The 21,054-nt window shown below is 41.9% G+C and overlaps 1 protein-coding gene across 6 annotated transcripts in view; it reads right to left on the reverse strand.

Annotated features, from left to right (window-relative positions):
• The window catches only part of GNB4 (G protein subunit beta 4), a 75,869-nt gene that overhangs the window by 16,587 nt on the left and 38,228 nt on the right, over positions 1–21,054 (reverse strand). The window contains exon 1 of one of the 6 annotated variants that reach the window (XM_033006392.2): positions 15,968–16,073. The exons of 3 other annotated variants lie outside the window; for them this stretch is intronic. The gene's annotated coding sequence lies outside the window, so the exon portion shown is untranslated. Of the gene's footprint in view, positions 1–15,258; positions 15,347–15,535; positions 15,559–15,967; positions 16,074–21,054 lie in introns of those variants that run through there. 2 more of the 6 variants (XM_033006397.2, XM_033006393.2) reach the window with 2 other exon arrangements.

Raw genomic sequence — 21,054 nt, forward strand, 5'->3', positions numbered from 1 at the left:
TACATCAGAAAGGTGGCAAACACAAACACACACAGATTGGATCATCTCCAAACCAAAATACATCCTAATTGGTAAGAGCAGAGTGGTGACTTAGAAGGTCTAACTAGTATTTTCAGCTATACATAAGCAAACTATGAAGTTCACACCTTCCCCTTCCTTAAACCCACGCCGTTCAACTACAAAGACACTGTAATTCATATGTGAATACTCTAGGAGACTACTTTATTTACTATCACCTTCCTATTTCAGAAGCCCAGACTATTTAATATTGCTAAATGCACAGCAGGCATAAAATATATGTCATCAACACAAATGTCTGATTTTAAAAAAATCGGACATTAAGATCAAGCATTAAAACCATCACTTTAGCATGCACACTAATCACTTTAGAGTCTGTCAAGTTTAATTACAATCTTAATACATTTGATTGGAATACCAGACCTCTACAAAATAAAGCTCCACTTTCAGTTCCGACAGTATCAAATTAGGCTCTTCTGTAAGTTTTCCCCCTTTTTTGTTCTACAACCGACACGAAGTTAACACAGATGAACCAATGGACTAAAAGGTCTAAAGCAAGACAACCATGATGCCTGCCAATGCTTCAGTACTCTTGAATGCTATTTTTAACAGAAGATAAAGATTCCTAACAGAGAAGTTGATATATCTCTAATTTTCTAAGAAGGGAAGACAGCTTCTGCCCTGTGATGTGCCACACACTTCAGTACTCTGTAAATAGTAACTTCAACACAGAATAATCGATCATAAAGAAAGTGGCATTACTATTCAACTGGAAGCACACGTGGCTGGTCATAAGCAGCTAAAGTTAGGGTATTTTTTTTATTGATAGGTAAAACCGTGAGCATATTAGAAAGTTAGCTGTAGCACTGCACTGGCACATCAGTGACCATTCTGAACTTCAACCATAAAGTCAGTGTTAATGACTTTAATGTCATTTGTATCAGTATTGCTCATCATTAATGCCATTTCTGTATCAAGCTGCACCAGCAGCTGAACAGACGTTAAGTTTAACAGTTTTAAATCACATCATACCTGTATAAATTCCTACACAGACAAAATCCAGCTTCAGAAACCTTCTTACCCACCCACCTTCATCTTAAAAATAATTTCCAAAGCAAATTAAAGGACAATGATCTTTTGTACTTTTTGGAAGTATTTTTTTTTGTAGTTGAAAAGTCCTAGCAACATCAGTATTTTCTAAATTCGCAAGGTCATAAGCATTACTACTCAGCAGAAATGTATCAGTGGTTCAAGGTCAAGCTATACCTCGGTGAATATAACAGCCTCCAAGCCAGTACACATTTCTACAAAATCTAGATTAATTTTAGAACTGGATTATTCTAGCTTTAAGCATTCAAGTACCTTTGCAGTATGCAGCATCTGAACAACAAACTGAGATATTCTTAAGCCATACATAAATACCAGGATATTATAGTAAACATACTAAGTGCATAGTTTAACTATTAAATTGAAGTGTATCCAATGCTCTCCGTTGTACTGGCTGGCTACAGCTCCCAATGCAACTGCTCGTGTGTTCAGATGATCATCCACCATAAAGTATGTAGCAGAACCACGCGTAAGATCTTTCCACTTGGAATTTTTACGTTTGTTTAAAGCACTATTTCAAGGTGCCACCAGAAAAATCACAGAAATTGAGTGGGTAGGGAGGAAGCTCTCAGATTCACACTAACTCTGCAAGGAGCATCTCTGAACTCTTGTCAAACTGCTGTGTGAACACCTTCCTGATGTCATGCTCATGGCAGCTCGCAGGAGGATAAGCACGTGCTTGGAACTCACACACACGACATCTCTATCTGCTTTAATGCTTCTGATCCTACAGTGATACGGCTAAAAGAGAGCAAGTCATAGTCAAGATGTAGTTACGTGCATAGATCATTATCCAGACTAGACTTACTTGCTGTAATACTGTTTTTAAGTGTATCAGCAAGGTGACCAGTGAAGCACAGCAAGAACACAGAAGCGAGATGGCTGGCAGCAGTGGCAAAGCGGAGGCTGCATCCTGTAAACCTGTCCTTGGTGCAGAGAAGCAGGTCATCACTACCTTCAAGTGTACTATTTCTCAACACTACCAGCCATCAGATAAAAAACAACTTGTTTTTTTATCAGATTAAATGGTGGGACTGCTTTTGCAGGGCTTACAGGGATTGCAAAGAACAGAAGCCATCTCTGTATTGCACATTTTTCCTCATACAACAAATTACTGAAAACCACAGTGGATTCAACTCCATCCCGTACTAGGTTACAAATGACACATGCCTGTTCATTCTCCCCTCCAGGAAGATCAAAATACTACAGCCAGGAAGGAGGACTGCTCCACAGCCTGGAAAATTCTTTCTTTCAAACATAAACTTCCCCAGGAGCCCAGCTGTATCGTACTCGGCCATGCACACCACGAAGCCTTCAGCTTTTACACCTCTATGTGCAGAGAGTCAGGATTCCACCTGCCATCTCAAGAGACCAGAAGTAACGCAATGTCTACTGTCCTGACTTATAAGTATTTTTAATAAATGTTTAGTCAGAGAAAAAATATTCTGAGTTACCTTAGACGCAGAATACTAGTGGTATCTGCTTTTCAACATTCACAGGCAGAAACCCTGATGAAGAAGCCAGATGCTTCTCTTCAAATGCAATTCATGATGTGCATGATGTACTATGAATAATATCATCTGCTACGGCAAAGAGGCCTTGAGGGGATGAGCAACAGGAAGGGGAAGAACTTTTTAATACCATTGGTAGCCAGGGGGTGTACCACTGCAGGATACCCAAGCGATTAGGAAACAGGGTCAAGGACACGAGATGCTTCCCTTCATAAACAACAATGCAGGGAGCTCGTTGTGAGCAGTAACTATTGTGTAACCAAGGCAGCACATCTTTGCCCTCGGAAAAGCAATGTCATTTGTAGGCTGAACTGTACTGCAATTTTTCCTCAGCGGACTCGTACAAGTGAATTTACTGATACCAAAATAAAGTGCCTCCCAAGGCAAAATAATTAACTAAGTCAGATTCCTCAGTGTATCTGGTGTCAAGAAAGCCACTGGCGGGCTTGAGTGCTCCACAGATAAATTACCCCTTACACTATTCCTAATTCAGTAGCAGCATCATTTGCTAGGAGTTTAATTCTTCATTACATGGGCAGGCAGTGACAAATTACCACAGGTTCATCTCAAAAGTACTTTCTCTGCAACCCGCAGACTCAAACACTGTGGCTGGAAAAAAGCCTTGTTCTCTGCAAAAACTCACTCCAAATGCACTTGAGCACACACTGTAAAAAGATTCACTGGGCCCAGGACCTCTGGGACACACCAGCTGGCAGCTGGGCAGGACACAGCACCCACACAAGCCGGGATGCAGGGAGTTCATCAGATGGGATCTGATGACCCCACAGCATGGAGCAGGAGGCTGGCGAAGGGGCCAAGAGCCAACCCAGCTCTGGAAAACCAGGAAATGGGCTGATACTTGGCAGATTACTCAAAACAGGATAGTCAGGCCTGTAGTGATAGGAACCTTTAGTTCTGCAAAGCAGAGCTGTATCTGTCTCAGAGAAGACTGCAGTTCACAAACTGAGATAGTAAGTAATTTGGTTTCTTTAAAATAAAACAACAATTAAAAAAAAAAAAAACCACCAAAACAAAACACAACAGAGTATTTTTACTTGCCTCAGCAAGCTTAGCTTCCCATGTAAAAATCACCATAGACAGGAGGGGGAAAAAAAAAAAAAAAAAAGGACTAGTGAAGTGTAAATACGTCCCTCCCCACAACAAAGCATTGTTATCTTTGTTCCAAATAGAGATTAGAGACTGCAGAAAGAACAATCTGTCTGACCAGATTCTTAAAAGCTATCAACTAAGTAATTATTTAGTCATGAATTGTATTTTGTATATATACAAAAAAAAAAAAAAAAATCAATCCTTCAGAACTAAGTGCATACCTATACATATCAATCTCAGTTTTTCAACTGGCATGCAGCAAGATCTCACAAGTGACCAACACACCACAGCAGAAAGTAAGAGAGGAGGTTTCACATAGCTTTGATGTGATCATCCTTACTAGTGATCACACAGGTGGCTAAACATAAGGAATGCTAACTATAGCACTTTACTAATTACAGGAAAAAGACACAAACAAATACTCCGCATCTCTCTCAAGGGAGCTGTGGTGGTAACTCGCACACATTCAGGCTTCAGTCCACAAAACCTTTATATGCTGAAGTCGCTTGTGTCATTACCTGCGTGTCTTTGGTCACTGCTGACAGCGTATGCAAGCTTTGCTGTCTCAACACCACTGGACTGGGGTTCTGGCTCTGAAGCTGAGCTCCAGCAGCATACACAGACTAATACTTTATATACTCAGGATGTGCCAAAGAAGATGTTGATAAAACATTTTCTCATTTAGTGACACTAATCAAGACTTCAGCAGCTTTACCCACTCATTTATGTCTCTCCAAAGCCATGAAGAAAGAAGAAAAACAGAAAGGTTTTATTTCTTACAGCCTGAAGGAAATTAATTTGACATATTCAAGAACAGTTCAAAACCTATAAACTCTGACATAGTGGACAAAGCCTTATATAAAGAGAAATCTCTGCCTGCACAACAGCCATTTAAAATAAATGCATTAATGCTAAACTGTAGTTACATACCTTCATATATAAAAAGTCTTTTAGTCAGAATTTTACGTAATATTTTTACTATGGTAGAACTATGAGGACCACGCACACACTCAGCTCTCCACTGAGGAAAATTAAACATTGAATGCCTTTTTTTATTGTACCTTGGCCCTATGTTGTCTCTCTGTTTCTCAGAGGCCTTACCAGCTATTCATGTTCCCAGTTCTTTGTTCTGATTTGTAGTTGTACTGCATCAATAAACACAGACAACAAAGCAATGAGCTTTTATATCAGTCAACTAATACTTAAATCCAAGTAGAGAGGGGCATAAATTGAAATAACAGTACGTAAGGGCTGTAATTGTGTCACTGTGTACCTTGGGTTTTCTCGCTCTCCTCCAAAACCTCTTCAGTGCATTTCCTTCCCTTCTGTATATGTAACGTATACTTCTGAGGGGTGCATTAGTTGCAGAACATCTTAGGCATTTCCATAAAGAGAGTAATGGTTATTTTTTTAAAAAAACAAGATTACCATTTAGAAAATAAGCGTGGAAATTCTAACTGAATCTTCTCCTTAGGCTTTTTAAATTTTCATTCTGTGACACGGAATTGCCACTCTGATTTCTGAGCCCGCAGGCAGACGTAAAGAAGGGTTCTCCCATATTCAGGGCCTCTGGTCTCCCCAAGAAGAAAACAGGAAGCAGCCTGGGTGTGACCTCGCTCGCTGAGGTCAGCGCTATTGTTGCACTTCTGCACATTTTGGAAGTGTTTTAAAGTGATATGTCTCCATTATAGCTTTGGTACAAAAACAGGAAATAATCAACCAACGCCTCTCGAGAGGAAGGGTATTAGCAGAACTTATTTAAACACCCATTTCTCTAACAGATACCATCCCCAATTTTAAGGAACCGATGACTGTATGTGCTCAAAATTGCATGTACAGCTGGAAAAGAGAGGTCACAAAAGAGACCCACAAGCAAACAACGCATCAGTGGGGCCTGAAAGTAGTCTTGCCTCTTCGTGTGCCAACATGCCCCATGCAGTTACATCATGAATACAACCCCACCCCACGAACTGTGTGGCAGAAGGAGTTTCAAGCCAACAATATTGCTTTTTCCTTCCTCCGCCAAAACACCTCGTGGCCCTACACATCATAAAGAACAGGAGTATGTGCTGTTTTATACACACATAGCTATGTAGTTCGTCATTTTAATGTAACTTTGAAATAAAGCCTGCCACGAAAACGTTTGTATTTACCACAGTAACTACTTGGAGTTATTAACAGGAGTAATTTGAGTCAGACAAATGTAAATGTGTTCACCTTCAGACTTCAGTACTCTTAAGTATCGACCTTTACTGTTTTTCACTAACAGCGGAGAGCGGAGGAAGCGGCGGCTCGGAGGCAGCTCGCTGTGCCACTGCTGGGTTTAGAAGTCAATGCCATTTTACCAGTGGTGCCGACACCGCGCATGTGCAGCTTGCAAATGAGAGAGCAAACCCGCACGGTGATCACTCTTAACAGATCACAACACGTCTCCGCGTTTGACAACTGGTTCGATTACGGTTTCCATGGAAGACAAACAGACCAGCAAATACTGGCGTTGTTAACAGCAGTCACTAAATAGACAAAGGAAACCACAGTTTAGAAATTAGAGTGAAATAATTCTTATTTACTACTAAAAAATGATCAGTGACTTTAGACACGATAAGCTGATGGTTCACTAGACTGATGTCTTAAGCTCAGAGATATGACAGTTTATTTCTAAAACCCAACTTAAAGTCCAAGCCAAGTACATTCATGAAACACATACAGAAAGCCCCTACTCTTCCTTGCCCACACACACTAGATTCTAAGAAAGAAAGAAAAAAAAAAAAATTCAGTGTTAAGCACAAGGCTGAAAAAAGCACAGGAAGGAAGGAATTTTTCAGTCATGAATATTTCACAGTCCAAAAGAGTGATTTTTCCAAAAGTAACATTCTTGAATCTTATATTCATTATGTTCGTTTCCAGGTCAAAATGTTTTGGTACATAAGCACAGATTTATTTTTATCACACTCCCTGCAAACAGAACTCCATGTGAAATTCTAATTATGTTGTCTTTAGCGACTATAATAATGATCCTCCAGTGAAAATTTGGTTCACTGACCAAATGTCACAGGACACTCCATGACTGAACAAATTATTATTGGTTTTGCAATTCAATATATGCAAGAAGTGGCAAGAAAGATCTTAATGAAGCAAAAAGATATAACCCTAAGTAACAACACAGACAGAGATGGTTCCAGTCCAATTTCTCCCTTGGGGACAGACAGACACAGAGGGTAAGCTGATGGACCATCTTATTTGCCTCTTCAAATACCCAGCCATAACCAGGAGCTATTCTAACAAGTTTTGTTCTGAAAAGCGCACTGTACAGTGACAATTCAAAGTCATTTTGAAAGACCACTAGCATTTAAATCCATCTGTAAATGAGTTTGATCTTGGATTTTTTTAAAAGGGCTGCTACATTAATATTTACTGAAGTGGCATAGTACTCTGGCATCTTGTAGGGCCAAGCAGTGCTATGCACACAAAATCTGGTCTGGCACCTCCACGCACAAAAGGTTACTTAAGCCGCCGCATGTTTTCCAAGAGCATGCAGACTGCATGGTATGCATAGAAGGCACTAAGTACACAGAAAATTTCAGGTTGAAAGTCAGTGGAGAAGACAGACATTAGGAGAAACTAACACTGTCTACCGGAAAAGTGCCTCGACCCAACTACGATGACTATTCACTTGACTGAAATAATTTCTGCCTGACAGCTTTTGAAAGCGGAGCATTCTTACACACTTCAGGAGCAGAAAGCCCAGCAGTACCAGTTACACATACACATTGCATCCTTTCAAATGTATCACCAGCTTGGGAAAAAAAATGCATTTGATCTATACATAGTCTTTAGCACCCTTCCCTCCTCCTCACCATTCAGCACCACACACATACTCCCTTGGTACCAAAGTTACAGCGAGGCATTATGCAGTTCACATAATTACGCAGCTGTAACATTTAGCATACAGCTGTACTCTTTCATAAGAAAACAAGGGAATATAAACATTTGCTTTTTTACACTAATTATCCAAAGATCTGATAAAACTATTGACCTCAGGTCTCATTTTAATTTTGCTTTTAGTTCACAATACGTTTCTGGTCATTAATTTTTATGTCTTAGAACTACAAATAAAGTCCTCTTCCAGACCAGAGTACAGGCTACTTAAGTAGGTTTTTTCTAATTTTTTTTTTTTTTTTGAGATGCGTATTATCATAGGCCTAAAAGAAGAAAACCAAAAACAGCAACAAAAATACTATCAAAAACCTCACTTCACAGAGCCACCGAATGATTAGAAATCCCCTACTAGAAAGTGAAAACCCCAAGTACTGGTTTTCACCCTACTACTAATCCAAGTATGGGATTAAGAGTACATAGACTGTGTAACTACTTCAGGTACCATGAGGGATGAAATTTATATATCTAATCTACACTCTTTTGAATTGCTTTTGATGTTTCTCACACAGTATCGTCTGTTTTCGAGCGGTCACTTATTAAAAAAGAAACCACACCGAATATTTAAGGAAGCTGTTATGTTAAAGCAATATCTATCACTGTGCTTCTAACTACCCTCACACTTGCAGGGTTCTCAAAATAAAGGCTGTCTTTATCAGAGGAGTATTTTTAATGTACTGATTATATCTAGCACAAAACTTTTAGGCAAAATAAAAATCTTTCTTATATAAAACCCTATCTAGATACAGCTGATACTATTTAAAAGGAAGTTGTAAATTAAACTTGTGATTCACTATTTTTCACGCCCTTACAATGCATTAAAATCCAAATGTAAAGTTCATAGTCCAAAAAGAGAAAAAAAATAAAAATAATAAAAAAAGATATTCAGGTCACAAACATACAGAATATAAAGGCCAAAAGCCAGAAATTACCTACTTGGCTACTGGAATGAAAATGCCCTAGATGAAGTCTCCAACAGAAGAGGAACAAAATGCTGAAGGAAAGTAGTACAACATTCCCACTAGAACAAGTCTTTCCCAAAGTGCCTTTTTTTTTTTTTTTTTTTTTTTTTAAATACAAGAACTTTTCTATGAAAATGTGACACTCACTGGGTTACAAGTAGCTGAATTCCCCTGTGGAGGCAAAGCCTGTGGTCATAAACAGGGATGTATTTGCCAGGCACCGTGGCCACAAGAGAGCCCATGGCTCCACAACCTGCTTTGCTGCAGGTTATCTTTCCAATCCACTGAAAATTCTGTTCTTGTAAACACTTCCTATGTATCTCAGAGTGAGCTGGGTCAACAGCAGCCTAGCTAAGTACATCGCCTCTGCTTCTACCCTTTACCAAAGAGCAGACACTGTTCTTCTAAGTCTTTCGGTTTTAACTTTTGGGATACACATAATACCATTTTGGACTTTTTCTCAGCACTTGTGATTGAAAGATTAGTAAAAATGGCTTTATATTCTTAAACTCCTGCTTCCAGAAGCTAAGCACAAAGCAAAACGATAACTGACTCAAAGAAAAGGCAAACATTAGCCATACCAATGAAACTCTTAAGCAATTTAACTGTTTGCTTAGGATGTTGGCCTTTCAGCTGTCATCTTGTCAAAGTTACTATAAAGGTCTACAACTCAGGGCCACAAGGTTTCTGTAGAGACTGAGAACAGAAAATGGCTCAAGCTTCTGAAACAACACCGCTAGCAAAAGCCAATTTTCTTCATTTCATCCCTTTTCAAAGCTCCTGTCTGGCTTTTGATGCTCATCTATTTGCATTTGTAACTATAATAGATGTGAGAAGAAAAAAAAAAAAAAAGCGCCTTAATGACTGCCTGTCATTAGAGACAACCTGACCTTCCCAATTAGGTGCTTTTTCCTAAAGTGTGGGGAACAGCAACTCATTTATAGCGCTTTTATTTTGGATTTTTATTACATTTTTATCCTGTTGTACAAGAAAAAATAATCCAGCTCCTTCTTCGGGGCTGCTCTGAAAACAAAAGAGGAGTTCCCTCTTTTCTGTTGCCTATCTTAGAGATTAAGGTTGTGCCTGTAGCACCCAAACCAGCAGTTTTGCCTCCTGGCCACCTCATTCTCCATACTTTGGATATGCAGAAGTTTCTTGCCCCACAAGTGTCAGTCAGTAAGATTAAAAAGGGGCACATAATACCCTGTGAAATGCTGCAACATTTCTCTGGGGACCACTGCTCTCCTCCCCTAGGATTGCTAGGAGCACTCAACATCCCTACTACGTCCTTCCTACTGACCCAGTCGGAAGACAGTGGTATTAACATCATTATTAGTTTCCTGATATTCTGGGACATCTGGACTTAATGTCTTCTTGGAAACTTTGCTGTGCCATTATTTGAACTCTTGACTCTTTTACCTAATGTTGAGATTGCTAGAGAACTCTATTAGCTCTTCTACTTCCTTTCCTTCTCATCACCACCATGTAAATGTATAACAAAGGACTCTGGTATGCATTCTCACAAAGCAACACATGATAAATACATTTGCTTAAACCTAACTTATAATTAATGACTTTATTGCCTAATTTATAATTTTTTTGGGGGAAAAAGCCGTTATATAGTACATCCACCTAAAACCTAATATACCATACATTTATAAATTTTTTAATACTCTGACATTACATTGTACTGTCAAAATCTTTAAGTCAAATCACCAAAACTGATCAAAGTCACTAGATACACACCAAAGCTCTAAATTTAGTATGTTAAATTGGATTTTGACAAGCGTAGCATCTATATATGCAATCTGAATCTTTCAACTCAGTAACAACTAAGCTCAATTTAAATAAAGAATCTGAAGGAAGGAAAATGTCTTCCTTTTCCAAACTAGGAATAAAATTGGTTTACATTAACAATCACTTAAAGCAATCAGTCATGACAGAAAGGACATTCAATGTGTACAAATACCACATAATAATTACATTTTATTATATAATTACAAAATGTCGTAAGTGCAATTCATGTTGGAAATAATAGAGTGAAAAAAAAAAAAAAAAGGGGCAAAAATTAATACAAAAATTAACCCAACAAGAATCCAGTTGTCAAGGTATCCTGAAGCTGCTTGGGTGCTCTGTGCTAGACTAGATGCTGACCACCTGAAATAATAACTGCACTATGAAAACAAACCAAACAGGTCCAGGACTATTGCGAGGAGGTTATTTGTTCTTGTCAAAGACACCAAGCCAGTCATCAAGAGCACATCCAAGGTCTTAAATCTCATTTAAGAAACACATTCAATTATGAGACTGATTTGATTATTTTATTTCGTTCCCCTTCCCCCCGAATGAAAATTAAAATCTCATAAAATAATTTTAATCTTAGCATTACTCAGCTCTTTTAACGTTTCAAAGCAGTAGGAATCACAGTGACTCAAACACTTGGTTTATGTTGAAAATCCATATGATTAATATTTGTTTGAGATCTAACATAAGAAGGGGGGGGAAAACTACTGTTTCTGCAAACTGGCAAACCTATTTTGCCTCCAAACAACTAATTTTATGTAATAGATGGAACACGAAAATGCCTTTTGCTCTACATTACAGTCAGGCACTTCTATCCTTCCCTTCCTTTCCAGTTTAAGTCATTTCAGAAGGCAACAGACTGCAAGAGTTATAGTAACTGAATCAGAATTTGTTTTACTGTATGTCAGCATTTCACATACTTTTGGAAGCCAAGACATCTTAAAGGAAGTGAAACTGTCTTCACTGAATAGCATAACTATTTGCTAGTTGATGTCCATCTGTATTTGTTTTAATTGATTTTTTTATAAGCCTTCAGCTCAGTTCTCATTAGGATATTTCCCCACACTAACTACAGCAACTCATAATAACCAGAACATCGAGTATCACTGATGGCATCCAAGCTGAAACCCATTCAAAACATCAAGAAGTTCACCTCTTGGTCTTTTGTTTCAGGCTCTCTGCAAAGATGGACTGTTTCACCGTTCATACACTGCTGAATACATTAACACAATCCTAAAGAGTACAGATTTTTTAGAATTAAAGCTGCACCTTTGTATAGCACTGCCTTGTGTTATCTAGAAAGCTCTATGAAGCTCTCTGCCCTAGTATCAGATATCAAACCACAACCTTAAGAGAACAGCACACGTTCACGTTTTTCACGATCATTTGCTTTAGTTCTGTTTAGCATCTTTCACATAAATTCTATTACAAAACACTGGGTTGCAAAACACAGAGGTCTCATACAAGAACAAAACAATAACAACTAAATTTAATTACACACTTCAGAAGATGAAGTAAGTGACAGGTCTGCATCTAATTAGAGGAGAGAAAAATTCTGGTGGAACTTAAAAAATATTTTCTTGATTACCAATACTATGCATACTTTCTAAACAGTAAGTTCCAGGCACTTGGGAATTGCATTAATCTGAGCATTGATACTCTCAGACGGTATTAATTACAAAATACAATCACTGTTTTATCACTGTCCCTAAGCATTTACATTCCGTGAGCAAGCACTGCACATCAAGCTCAGAGATACTGAATTTCTCACTAGTTTGATGAGACTTTTTAAAGTCACTCTTAAGATAAAAAACGGTAAATCAAATGACCTCATCTTCAGTGACACAACAGTCTTAATTTATGACTGGCAGAGAAGACAGTAACTGAAGAGGATATATAGTACACTGCATATTGTAGGGTTTTAATTTTTTTTTTTTTTTTAGTATTTTGCCTTCAAAATCTTATATTCATAAATTGTGGCATTTTTAAAAGTTGCATAATGGTCTAGGTGAGAACTATGCACAGTTTTGTATTCAAAAATATTTTTGCAAGGTTTTCTCATGAGGTTTTTGAGTCCCAGGCTCTAATTTAGAAACCGTTTGGATAATTAAAATACTTTTTCAAATTGAACACTAGATATATGAGCACTCAGCTAGACAACATATAGTTGAAACTTGCATTATCCAACATAACAGATGACATTCGTAGTCAACTATCTTCTACTTAAGATTTAAATGACCTGAACAGTAACAAGACAAGCTTTTCAAGCACTCGGAAGGGGTTAGACAAAAGACAGAGCACCAGCTATTTGCTGTACCACTTTACCAGTACAGATTACAGAAGGAGACATCCCTGTAAACTGAAACTCAAATTTTTCATGATTAACAGGCAGAAGATATTATTATGGATTATTACGATAGCCTTGGTTCTCAACATATTAAATATGCAAAACTCATCTACATTATCCACTGTAAAAACTTCTAATTTTAAGGAAATAATACATATTTAAATATTGCCTCTATTTTGACATATTAGACACACAGCAAGACATATCCATATATTTATGATCTCCCTCTTTTTCTTAGCCCCTTTCCTCCAAGATAAAATCAGTTTGTTCTTTGGAAGCACAAATTAACTTTACCACAGCTATCATGCTTAAGAATCACAAACAAACACTGCAAAAACCCACTGAAGATTCCCAACCCATTAAAAGACTTTCAGGATTATAAGGGTTTGTCATGTGGTTTGTTTCATTTTAATTTGTTGATATAGTTACTACTACAGTTAACATTACTTCAGCCTTTCCTCAACTTTTAACCAGTAATTACATCTACTATATCCATCAGTTAATTATCAGATTAGTGACCATCTTCTACATTAGTTCCAATATTTCGAGTAGAAGTCTGAAAGCAACTTCAGGTTTCCCTCTGCACCCTCGAATGACTTTGCAGGCTCATGTCCCCAGTATTCCCATTACTCCTCACAAGAATTACCAAAAACCTCCGGATCCTGCATTTATACTTAGGGAAGTATATGAAATCCTACAAAGCACATCAAATGCTCTTGCAGTTTACTCTGCAGGTGAAGCACAGCAACCCCTACAAACCAGAATGAGCTTGCGCTGACAACCAGTAAAAGGAAAAGCACCCAGCTACCACCAGGGAACCACTTGTCACCAAGCAATCGCTCTGATATCTCAGTTCAGATTCTCAGTAGAAAACGGACTAAACCATTTTCAAAGCACAGACCTAACTAGAACACAGAACTCCACTGAATATATAAAATGAACCAGACTCAGAAAACTACAGTTTTCATCACTCCCAATGCCCAATAGTGGGGTTTAGAGGTTGGTTACCAGTCTCCTCTCTCTAGACCATTCTGCCACTCTTTTTCCTTCCTTTCCTAATATCCTCTACCTAGCAGAGAACAGCTACTATTCTGTTGTTTCAGAAACTGATTATATATAATTAAATTAAACTCCAAGCAATTTTTTTCCTCAACTCATACTAAGCTTTGACTTACTGTGCTCCTATTCCAGAACTGAAAACCAGCCTGGAAAATCACGTTATAATAATCAGTCTAATAACAGACAACACGTCTATTCCCAAACTGTATAATTAACAGAAGGGAACAGATCAGAGACTTATTTTGCATTAGTTTAGATAATATTACAACATAAACTGAACTTGTTGTCTACCAGATATAATCAATTTGGATGCTTTTCACCATTTCCAACAACGACCACACGGAAAATTAAAGAAGCTGATAATCCCAGCAATAACTACAAATAAATTTTAAAAAGCAGATTTAGAAAAAAAAAACCTGCATGGGGAAACCAGCAATACCTATGAAGTATGACACAAAAAGCATCTAATGACTTTGCACTTTTCCTAAAGACAGGGAGTACCTTCCGATTTACCCTTGTCACAACACTCACACAACGCACGCAAGTCACAGCCCCCTGCCACGAGATGAATTACGGAATGCCAAAACCCAGACAAGTTCTAGATAGGTATAGAAATGAAAAAATAAGAGTTTCCTTATATGTTCAATTAACCTGGAAATTGCCTGCTGCTGCCAGCTGTACGTACAGCCCCTTAAATCCAAATTGCTGGGCCAGTGGATACCGCTGGGATGGCAGGAGCGTTTCGCACAGCCCTGCGCGCAGGTCAGCATGCCACCTGCATTGCCGATCCGAGTATTTTCAACGCCAGGTCTGTCCTTGACGCCCCCCCGGGCACAAGGAGGGAGTTCTCAGGCGAGAAGGGGCACCTCGGCCCCACGCCCATCTCCCCGCCACCCGCACCCAGGGCTGCGCTCGCAGCCCGCACAGCGGGGCCAGGGCCCGCCGGCTCCCTCCGGCCGAGCGGTGCCGGCGCTGGCGGCAACGGGGGACTCGGTGCCGCCGACTGCCCAGGCGGTTGAAGCCCCCCCCCCCCCCCCCAAACCCTCAGCCTGAGGAAACGCCGCGGGGGGACGGGCCTCTCCCTCCCTTCCGCCCCCCCCCGGGGGAGCCCTGGGCGCCGCGGCGGCCCGGCCCAGCCCTGCCCCGGCACCACCCTTCCCCGCGGAGGCTGGGCGCGGCTCCGCAGCATGCCCGCGCTCCGGGGAGGGGAGGCGAGGCGGGGGAAGGAACGGGACGGGAAACCGGCCATACCGGCCACCCTTTGCGGGGCCCGGCCGCTCCCGGCGAACCCCAGCGCCCACAGCCCCGAGGCGGGACTGCGCCCCTCAACGGCCCGCCGCCAGAATCCCCCTCCACCCGCGGCGGCAACCGGCGGGAAGCGCAGGCCCGGCGGCGGGGCTTTTACCTGCTCGGCGGGGTCACAACGGCGATACCGGCCGAGCTAGGGCCGCTGTTGGCGGCGACGCCCGCGGCCGCCTCAGCGCTCCCCCCCCCCGCTGCGGCTGGGCTCTCCCCGCCGAGCACCGCCCCCTCCCCCCCCCCCACCGCTGCGGCGCGGTGGTGCCGCCCATGCTCCCCCCCCCCCCACCCGCCCGCGGGATGGGGCCGCCCGCGCGGGGCGGGGGGGGCACCGGGCGGCCCCACCGTGGGACACACGCACGCACACACACACACACACACACCGGGGCTTCCCACCGGCCCTCCCCGCGCTGAAGGGCGACGGGGCCGAGCCCACCCCGAGGCTCCGCGGCCCGAGCAGCGCCGCCGCAAGCCTTCCGCCCGGCCCCGAGCGGCGGCCGCCGCCCCTCTCCTCCGCCCCGTGTGCGGCCGAGCGCAGCGCGGGGGCGGCCGGCGCTGCCGCCGGACCAGGAAGTGAGGCCCGCGGGCCCCCCCGGCTCGGCCCGGCCCTGCCGCCGCGCCGCGCCCGGCCGAGGCTCCCCGGCGACCGGTGGCGCGGAGGGGGACGCCGCAGCGGGATCAGCCGCCGCCCTCAGGCAGCCCCGTTCGAGCCCCGGGAGGGACGGGCAGAGGCCGCCCCGGCTCTATCCCCTCCCGCCGGCGGGGGCTGGGCTCCGCGGGGCCCTGCGGCCCGCCGCCGCCCGGGCGAGAGGTACCTGCCGGCTGGGTAACGGTCCGCGCGGGTGTCACCGAGCCGCCGCCTCCATGGCGCTCGGTCGCGGCGGGAGGAGCTCCTCCCCCTCCCGCATGGACCCAGCCAACGTGACGGGCCGTTGCCATGGCTGCGCAGCGCTGACGTCAGAGCACTTAAAGAGACAGCGCCCCGCAGGCCCCCCCACCCCCGGAGCCGAGGCCCGCCCAGCACCGGCCGTGGCGGGAGCCCCGTGTGAGGGCACCGGGAAGTCGTCCCCACACTTCAGCCGCCTTCCCGGCCTTTGTGGCCCTGACCAGTTCCGAGTCCTATCTCGCCTTCAGCGCCCCGTGGGCTGCGGTGTTCCTCTTCATCGGTGGCAAGGAGTAACTCCACTGAACTTTGCAGATCAGTAACAAGGTAGAAGTGACGCGGGTGAACAGATACTCAAATCTCTTGTATTCCTCACAGAGCTGTGATCCTACGTCCCTAAGTGGTGCGCCCATCTTTATACTGGTATGTGGAAAGCAGAAAGGCCAACGGAGGCTGGCTGACAAAGGTGTGTCAGATTCGGTGCAGACCTGTCTGCCCTTCCACATCTGATGCTCAAATTACAATCAAACTGCCAAACGACAATCACGGCCAGTGTGAGACCTGAGAAAATACAGAACAGCTCATTTGTGGGATGCTCTGGCTACACCACCTCAGAGTCTTGCCCTCTCTGATCGCCTTGCTGCCTCAGGGACAGCTCTGTAGAACTCATTGCCCCAGCACAGCCAATATAGGGCAGCCCTGGTCAGGACTCCAAAACTAAACATGGGACACTTGCATCATCCATCTTCTCGGCATGGGTCTGCCATACCATCAGCACCATGAAGTCTCAAGATTTTTGTAAAATATTTTACATAATTATCATAACTACTGTGGTTATAGCAATCTTTGAGCTATTAGTGTATTACTGAGAAATGGCTCGGTGTTAGTGGTAGTACATACTGGAACATACAGTACGTACTGTAATGAAACAGCTCATTGCTTGCCTTAAATCAGGTTTAAAAAACATTTATGCACTTCCCTTAACTGACTCAAACCTATTATCTTAATAGCTTTGTCCTGGTTGCAAAGCCTAGCTTGTGCTTTCCTGCACTGCAATACATCTGTCCTCTGTTTATCCAAAGGACAGATGTCATTCAGCAATATGTTTACTTTGCATTTAATGAGTGATTACATAGCAAAAAATCAACAAGGAATGGCTTCCAGTTTGTTGGATCATACCTGAAGAGGAAAAAAACTTTCTCAGCGTCACTATACCACTCTGTAAGTGTCTTAACTTTTTATAAAAGGGAGAGATTGGCACAAAGATAGTTCTCCCTTAAACTATGCTTGTCCCCTTACATTTTTCTTAATTCAATCCTCAGAACTCTGAGCAGTGATTACTGACAAGATACGGTCCCAGAATGAGCACATCATTTCTCATCTTCTGTTTTGAAACAGCTCTGGAAAATAACAGGCAGTAAGAAAAGCCCTGGAAAAGATCAGATGGTATTTAGGTAGTTACATATTATGAAATTATCAGTCTTTGTCCTTCCAGTGGAGCAAATTAAAACATTTTATAAAAATGACATAATTTATCCTCATGACTCATTTGGGAGATGGAGAAGTTTCTTCAGTTGCAGACTGGGAAAATGAAGCACACAGGACACAGTTCTCTGTAGGGGAACTCTTGCAGGAGTGGCATTGCTGCAGCGGTGGTAGTCCAAGGCTAACAGCAAAGCAAAGCTTGCAAGGAGGATTATCTTTTCTTAGACCTACTGATACAAATAAAAGAAATTGCCTCTCCTTATAAAACTCATCCCACCCATTGTATAGTCTGTTTAGTCATTTATTATATGAATAAGGTATGAACTCCTAATAAAACAGAAGTCCCCAGTCCTGCTACTGGCAATATTTTACAAGCAGTTTTTATCCAGTTCTGCTTCTGATCACTGGTTTCATATGCCAAAAACTACTCTGCAGAATCAGAGCTACCCCAAAGGTAGGTATTCTTAAGCCAGTTCAGCAATATGCTTCCTATTATTTTAGAGTTTTTATAAGGAATCCATTTGTTCTGCAGTGAAAGAGAAATGGTGAGATACAATGCCAGGTGAGTTTTTAAAATCAATATCTAGATCAGTTTCTCTAATAATAATTCTCTTTGAATTATGAGTTACTACAGCCAACACAGCAACTTTGGTTTCTGATAGATTAAATGCTACTGGAGGTCCCCTGTACTTGGATTTCTGCCCGATGAGTCTGAAACATCTCCAGAGGGAAGGTAGAGGAAGGAACCTGTTTGGAGATTGTGCTGATTCATCTGTAACTGAAAACCTCAGCCAAGATAGCTCTAGCAGCACCCTAAACACCTTTTTGATGGAAATCTTGTGAAACACTGCGTGTTAAAACAATGATTGGGTACTAGGAGGCAATGAGACATTTTCTAAAAAACTCCCCAGTCTTGGCAGGGCCTAAGACCAAAAGGCGTAAAGATGGACAGGCACACATATAATCTAAATGGCTAAAAATACCACTAAAGTCTATGCATGTCTTCTCTTGGTTCCAGAGAAATGCAGAGTTTATTGTCAGCCTGGTACTTTCCATGTTCCAGAAAGCCCCCACATTTCATCAGCCCATTATCTAATTCCTTCCCAAAACACTTCAGGATATACATGAAGTAATCATGTCTGTTCAGGAGGCGAGATAAAGCAAAAAAAAAACCACCCAGATAACTAAGAGACAAAGACCCAGAGGGAATCCCCTCCACTGGTGTTACTGAATCACACCATCCCTTTGACTGACTTTAGGAAAACAAAAGAAAAAAAGAATTGTTCATTCAGACTTCAGAATTAATTTATTGAAGCAGCAATCCACTTTCTTGACACCTCTATAATGGCAGTGCTGGTTTCCTTTCATCATTGTTTTTTTCATTGGTTAAATCAGGCCGCTCTCACTGTATGTACACTTTCCTTTTGCTTTGTCCTCATTCTTTGTTTATGTCTGACAGCACTTCTGCTACTGCAATCCACGCAGCTATTCTGGTGAGATATGCTAATCTATGTCTTTTTCCCCTTGCATTTCCATCCTTCTCTTCAAATCTAGGAATTAAAATGGTAATTAACTCCTTACTAATAAGTGAGCAATCTCACATCATTCTTTATTCAAGCTTTGTGACGAGCCAGAGACTTAAAAGTTCACTTAATTTACTATTTTAATACTATATTAAGCAAGATTACACGTACTATCTTTATATTCTACATAGATGATGGAAAAACACGTCCATCTTCAGATATCCCTTCCTCAATTCATTCCTAAATATGAAAGCAAATGTTTTACTGCTTTACCTTCCATCTCCTGCTTTCATTCTTCCTTAAGTCTAATATTCATTCATCTCAAGAAACCTCCACTTGCTCTGCCGCACAACTGAAGCATGACAGATCACCTTTTGTCATTCTGTCAGTGGTTCTGCTTACATATATATGGGTGACCTTTCACAGCACCGAGGAGTGGTGATCTCTCTGCACACCAGCTGATGCTCTACATGAAATGCATCTAAGGTGGCAGTTTAGTTCACATTGTGTACGTGTCTGTCTAGAAGTCCAAGAAAGAACGCATATGGCGACTGCACTAGCTGTTCACCACCAGCTCTTGTCTTTGGATCAGCACTGAACTGGGCAGGTAGAGGGGAGTATCCTTGCTGTGTTTTACAAGTGTCCTTGTGCTACCAAGAAACAGCGAACTTCAGTTTTTAGGGCTGCCAATCCTGCAAAATTCGGTTCCTTTTATATCCACATACTTATTCTCTAGTATTTAATTAAAATTTTAAAAATCAAGGAAAAATAACGTATGGAGAAACAGTAATAATATTTTTCTTGTTATTTAGGAGACTGAAGAAACAGTGGGTGTCAGAGAGTGCATTTAGTTTCCGAGATCCAGTAAAATAACTGATCAAGCTACACAGTTGGATGGCTGCACAGCTACAGTTTTGAGTCTGGATTCCTGACTCCAGCACGAGCCAGGTGACTCATCCTTTAAAGAGAACTGAACAATCACTGAACACTATTTAAGTAGAAGAAAAAGGAGTATATATATATGCATAGATGCTTACATATGGCCTATATGTATGCATGTATTTATGAATAATATATATTAATATTTATTTCAGACAAAATTATGAAGGATGCTCGTGGAATTGCTGAAAGTGCTCATCATAAAGGATCAGCAACAAAAATCAAATGGGCTGAAAAAGCCATCTGACCTGTACCGCTCCCTTCTAAGACCAGTTGCAACACTAAGAGATCAGTAGCAGGATTCACATGCTTACTGTAATTTGCTAGGTATTTCACCAGTGTTTAAGATCACTACGTGAGCCAAAAGGCAATGCTCATATTAATCACTGTGCTTCTGCATGTTCCCTGGTGCTGCAGTCCAACCCACTTGTAATAATGGCACGTAAGGGCTGAGAAAACTCTACAGCATGTTTCGGAAATTCTTTTGATTTCTTCTGGAGGGGGAGAGGATTAAGAAGGCAGAGGAAGGGGAATCTGTATTTAAAACCTACATTGAAAAATTTAAGAGTCTGCCTACAAATCCCAGACTCAGTGGATGAAGCTTCACATCAGCTGTAACTCTCTGGCAGCAACTCTGCTTGAAATGGCCAGGGAGAAGGCTCCTTTCTACCAAGGGTGTGGGTGTGGAATTGTAATAGACGCTTCCATAAACTGCTGTCTGCTCAAATGTCATGATGTTGGCTTTCTGCCCCATTTTCAGCTGCAGAGACCAGCAGATGGGAGGGGCAGAAACAACGAAGATCCCTTCTTAACTCTCAGTTTGAAAGATCTCCCAACCCTTATCAGCCAAATAGCTCTTCTCCTAACTATTATGGATGGTGTTTTCTAGATCTTGCTTTGAAAATTACAATTACTTTACCGTATACCTAACCTAATCCTAAATGCCAAGAATTTTACAGCGTGTGCAATACGGAGCAAACAAGGACTAGTTAGCTGCACATATAACAGCAAGTGATGACTTTTTGTGAGTTTTGTTACTTCTTGTAGAAATGAAGAGCATAATGTACATTAA

The sequence above is a fragment of the Tyto alba genome, unplaced genomic scaffold (assembly GCF_018691265.1).
Source record: "Tyto alba isolate M040663 unplaced genomic scaffold, T.alba_DEE_v4.0 Super-Scaffold_10, whole genome shotgun sequence".
Taxonomy (NCBI): domain Eukaryota; kingdom Metazoa; phylum Chordata; class Aves; order Strigiformes; family Tytonidae; genus Tyto; species Tyto alba.